Here is a 5,632-nt window from a genome sequence, read left to right as displayed (position 1 = left end):
ACGGGTGGTAACCCCAGTCTATACTATAAAAATCTGATTAAGATTAGAGCCTAAATACGCTCTATTTCCAAAACAGAAAGGCTACGTAATGTTAGCCAGCTAACAAATTACTATTGGCATATCAACTAACAGCTAGAAAAAAGCAAAACACGTACCTTCGTAGTCAAACTGGTATCATTCAGCGAGGAATTTGTCCAGTTTAGATGATGTTGATGAAGAAAAATTGTTTGCAAATAGTGATGTATCTTCAAATCATATCTGTGGCAGCAGCTTTAGAGTCCAGAAACAGCGTTAACTACACACACCGGAACTAAAGATACACTGTTTCGAGCCAAAACGGAAGTTGTGTGACGTCATGTGAAAAGGGTCTATGGGCAAAATAAAAGGAAATTAAACTTTTAAAAGAATTGCATCAGTTTAACATTTTTAATGGCACTCTGGATGGACCAAATGTCAATAAACGGAAGACAGATAAAATAAAAACGTGGGAAGTGGTTTGATATTTGGAGTGCTTAATGTGTCTATGTTAGCAGTAACATTATCAATGAAGAGCAATGGGCCTTGAACATAAATGCCAAACCTGTAGACATTATGCTAATCCTTGGATTCATCATGACAGCAGCCATTATGAATCTCGCTGCCCTAAAACGAGAATAATCGTATTAGTGTCAGTTGATGGACAGCAACCTTTGAGCCTTTGCCTTCAACAACTCACACAAAACGCTGAGGCGGCTTCAGCTATAATGGAGAGTCGGATGGATAATTGTCAGATGTCAAACGTTGCAACCCGAGGCTGTGAAGATGTGTTGCACAAATAAAAACTTTGACTTGAGGACTCGCTGCACCGCAGCGTGATGTTGGGAAAACAAAGACGAGATGTCTCTGTCCTCTTCAGGCTGCACGGGGGTTTGACATTTCTGTCCATAAATCTCTACTTGCCAAATACCGCAGCTTGAAAAAAGTTCATATGCCTGCCCGGTGGATTTATGCACACAGGGGGAAAAAAATGTGTGGCTTATTTACTAACAATGGTTTCGCGCGGTCTCCAGGAAAATGAACAGAAATAAGTTTTCATTATTAGGGTAACTGATGACAGCTTTAAGACGAAAATAAACAAAGTGCAAACTCCTTAGCATGAGATAAATATTTAATTGAGACAAAATTAGTCAACAATATCTAAAATTTTCCCTGTTAGTCACAGATTATGGAAACTAGACAGAGCATATGCAAACAAAGCACATAAGATTTTTATTCAATTTAACTACCTCCAATCACACGGCAAATTTATTATGTTTATAATGCGTAAAAATCCACAGGTAAATTGGGTGGATTCGCTGTGAGATTCACACTGAAGATGTTCAGGGCCTGCATACAATTTGTAATTTCACTTCCAGGTATTCTGACACGCTGTGCAGATGGAGATCCAACCTACCTGAGCGCTTCTGCGTCTCCAACGCTCAGGCGGTGATGATGGGACTGTTCACTTTTACTCCGCTTCTCTGATATTCCACTTGATATTTAAGTTTTCTCAACTCTGTCCATTTAAGTGGGGAAAACGTCACACAGCGTTAGGATTAAACGTTCCTGCCCGCAGCTTGTTGTCGACACCTCCAACACCATTAGTTGGTGTAAATTAAATGACAATAAGTTCATTTCTTTCCTCTTCTTGGCTCATTTCAAACCCAACCACCAACTAAACTATATTCCTCTTGTACTGATTTAGTCAGATCTAAATGGATGAGTCAGAGTCCTCCTGGAGGTGTTTGGGAAGAAAAGAGAAAAGATGGAGAATTGTGAGAACAGATCAGGCAGGATTAAGACTTGATTGTAGTAGTCTGAGCTCAAGTCATTAGTTTTATGTTGCACTCGTCTCTGTCAATTCAGAGTTTGCTGCACATGCAGGAGCACAGAATGTGTTGTATTTTCGACTTGTAGAGAATTACAGAGACCCCAAAGATGGATAAAGTCTGATCATCCAGTTCCACTAACTTGATCAATCCAAATGTGTTTGCTGGTTTTGAAAGGTTTCTTCATCCATACTCTATTTTTTTTTTTTTTTTGACAAAATGAAACCATATTCTGGGAGATCCAAAGTTGTTCCCAGACCAGGAGGGAAAAATAAAACCTCCAACTCGTCCCAGGTTCCTCTTGCCTCTTACTTATTCCTTTGAATGCAGAGCAGCCAGCTCCACTTTCGGCCTCGTGCTGGACTACGGTCTCCTTATGTGAATTGTGCTCTACGGCATTGAGCTTGTTTCAAATACACTTCTTAGAGTATTCTAATACATCTAACTTAAAATTATAATTATTATTATTTTTAATACACTTAATGAATTCAGTTGAAAAAAACATAATAAATTCAGATGGGTAAACTGAATGAATTGAATTATATTATTATCATATAATATAATTATATATAATTATATCATTATTATCGTAATAAATTGAGTGGGTCAAACTTCATAACTTAGGTTGGATAAACTTAATTGAATTACTTACTACTACTAATCGAAGCAATTCAATTAAGTTGGTTCAACTAATTTCTTTTTTGAGTGTAGGACTTGAGACTTGACTCAAGATGTCTGGGAAAAACTCTGAGATCTGTTGGTTGATAACAAAATAGTAAGTTGGTCTCACTTCTGGTATTTACCTTGCAAATGATTAACATGGACATTTCATCTGAGCAACACTTACAGCTACAGACTGAAAACTGAAGTTTTATGTTTTTTAATCTGCTCATGAGCTGTACTTTCGACACACAACAACTGGATCATTATGCAAAGCTCCCTGCACACACAGAAACACTTTCAACATCTGCTGCTGCATTTATTTAAAAGAAAGGACCTTGGGTGTGAATTAATTACATCTTAAATCAGGTGAATCATTGTTTTGCTCACTATATATGTGTCTACTAAGATTTTTCTACATTCAGAATATCCAATTAGAGACATGACATGACGAATCTTTAGCTAAAATCAAATGTAACATTGCATACAACCACAGAGTTGGATGGTAGTGCGTCAATCTCACTTTTGAAATAGCTTAGTGTTATAAATATGTTCAGATTAGGATATGTATTGTGGAGATACATGACACCTCGGTATGCCAGCCGCTGTATGTCAAGATTCCAGCTAAAAGTATTTCAAGAACCACCTTGTTGGTGCTAACGTAGCATCTTGTTGTCACTTCCAACATAAAATCCACATTCAAAGTTCTTTCTTTGCTAAATGCCAAGTTGATGAATGCACAAATCTGTAGTTAATTTAATTTAACACCTGTAGATTTTGTAGATCAGAGTTAGTGGCTCAAAAAAGCAAATATTTAAAAAAAGGGGTCAGTTCCTGGACTGAAAATAATAATAATAAAAAAGAATGGAATACAGCTTGTTCATGCAGAAAATAAAGCCTGAAAAAACAATACTCTAGTTAAATTGAATATAAGAATCTCCGCAGCAAACAAGGGTTGACAGTTCCATGTATGAAGCCAATACCCAACAACTCTTCTAATAAAAACAGTTTTGTGGAGAAATGTACATTTTCAATTCTACGCTATTGCCGTTAGGGGGCAGTAAATACCCAGAAATTGATTTTTCAATCAATAATTGACTGGTTTATTTCAAACGGGTACAAAATTAAAATGACACGCAGTTCATTTAATTAAGTAAAGAGAGGGGGAGGGGGGGAAATCAATAGAGCGTCGAGTATCTAGAGCGTTGAGTTTTTCTATCCACTGTATTAGATAGTGTGAGGCTTTTCATTGTATGATGCCTCTAGAAAACAATAATTTTAAATAAGAACATATGTGYCTATCAGAGTAAATTACATTTGGCTTTCTGTGCATATAAGTTATGTTTCTACTCATATGAATATTGCTTTTATTTGCGATGTGAACTATTGTAATATTATGACATATATATWTWTATAWATGCTGCCTTCACAACTGGTTAGATTCCSCCTTAGAAAGTAAAAAGTCTGTCATAACACCCATTACCAGCACTATTTTTTACACTACTAACTGCTGATTGAGCCTGCTGCTGGGTGTCCTTTGTTGAGTAGTAAATATGATGATCTGTGTCAAACCTTCATCCTCGCTGAACCATAAACATCAACACGCATCCAGTTAGATCCAGTTAGACCTCCCTGAGCTCTGAGAACCAGATGGCCAGTCTCAGTTACCATTTGTATAACCATGTCTCAGTTGTTGCACATCTTCCCGTCCACGGTGATGGCCACACTGACTGGGAGCATCATTTCCTCTGTGAACTCCTACGGGAACACACGGCGGAGCAGATGAGTGTTTGATGGCTTCGGGAGCCTCTCTTACTCACTGCTTTTCCAGCTGTACGCCTACTCGCCGATGGATCATCTAATCTGAAAGACCGGCTCATTTAATACACCGCGTTCCTGTCAGTCAGGCCAGGAAGGATTGCTCTTTTCATGGGGTCACTTAAGGGAATTTAATTTGAGCGGAGGCAGCACCGCGACAGGGACTGTGTTTCATGTTGTTGTTGTTGTTCCTGCTCGGAGGTGCACTTTATTTTCGGCACTGATGTTAGCRTATCCTTAGGTCTAAACAAATGTGTCTYGRGTTGAAGGGCTGAAAATGTGACAAAGCCTCCTGATTTTTATGAAAAGTGTTGGGTCCTCAGATGAACCGTCACCGGAGCAGCCAAAGGGATTAGTGGATTAAAAAAATGARTGGTCAAACAGGTTAATCATTTTGAATACAAACCTGTTTGAACAGAAGGATTTTTGTTCATAATGCACTTTGAACTTTTCCACATTGTGTCATTGTGTATGTGTTTGTGTCCCTGATAAAAGAAAACCCCTCAGCAGGATGCTGCCTCCACCGTGTGTCACTGTGAGGATGGTGTATTAAGGATGATGCCGACACATGGTATTTTGCTTACAGCCCTGAAAGTCTTATTTTGGTTTCATCAGAGCACTTCTCAGTTCTGCATGCTTTACGGGCTCCTCTGCTTTTGCACACCTGATTCAAACAACACATTCTGGAGAAATCTACAAATACCTGGTTACCGTACTTAGAACTTCCGGTAACACTTTATTTGAAGGGGGGTGAATAAGACTGTCATGACACTGTCATAAACATGACATAACACCTGTCATGAACATGAATATTCATGAGAATTTATGACTGTTGTCATGAAGAGTCATTCGGTAAATTATGACTTTTAATACAAAGRTGAYATTATTCAAAATGTCTTTGTTATGACAACTTAACATTAACCAAGAAATCATTACTGTTTAAACTTTACTTTTAATAACATAAAGTTACCTAATTTTTAAAGTGCAATCAGTAATACTTTTATAACAAATATATATCAGTATAAATTGGCAATTTGGAGAGGCCAATTAACCTGACAGTCATGTTTTTGGACTGTGGGAAGAAACCGGAGTACCCGGAGAAAACCCACCATGCACAGGGAGAACATGCAAACTCCATGCAGAAAGACCGGGGCTGGGAATCGAACCCAGAACCTTCTTGCTGCAATGCAACAGCTCTACCAACTGCACCACTGTGCAGCCCGTCATAAATATTCATGAAGGCTTATTCATGTTCATGGCAGGTGTTATGTCATGTTTATGACAGTGTCATGTCAGTCTTATTCACC

Source organism: Poecilia reticulata, linkage group LG8, assembly GCF_000633615.1.
Source record: "Poecilia reticulata strain Guanapo linkage group LG8, Guppy_female_1.0+MT, whole genome shotgun sequence".
In the NCBI taxonomy this organism is placed as follows: Eukaryota; Metazoa; Chordata; class Actinopteri; order Cyprinodontiformes; family Poeciliidae; genus Poecilia; species Poecilia reticulata.
Note: the sequence above shows the minus strand (reverse complement) of the source record.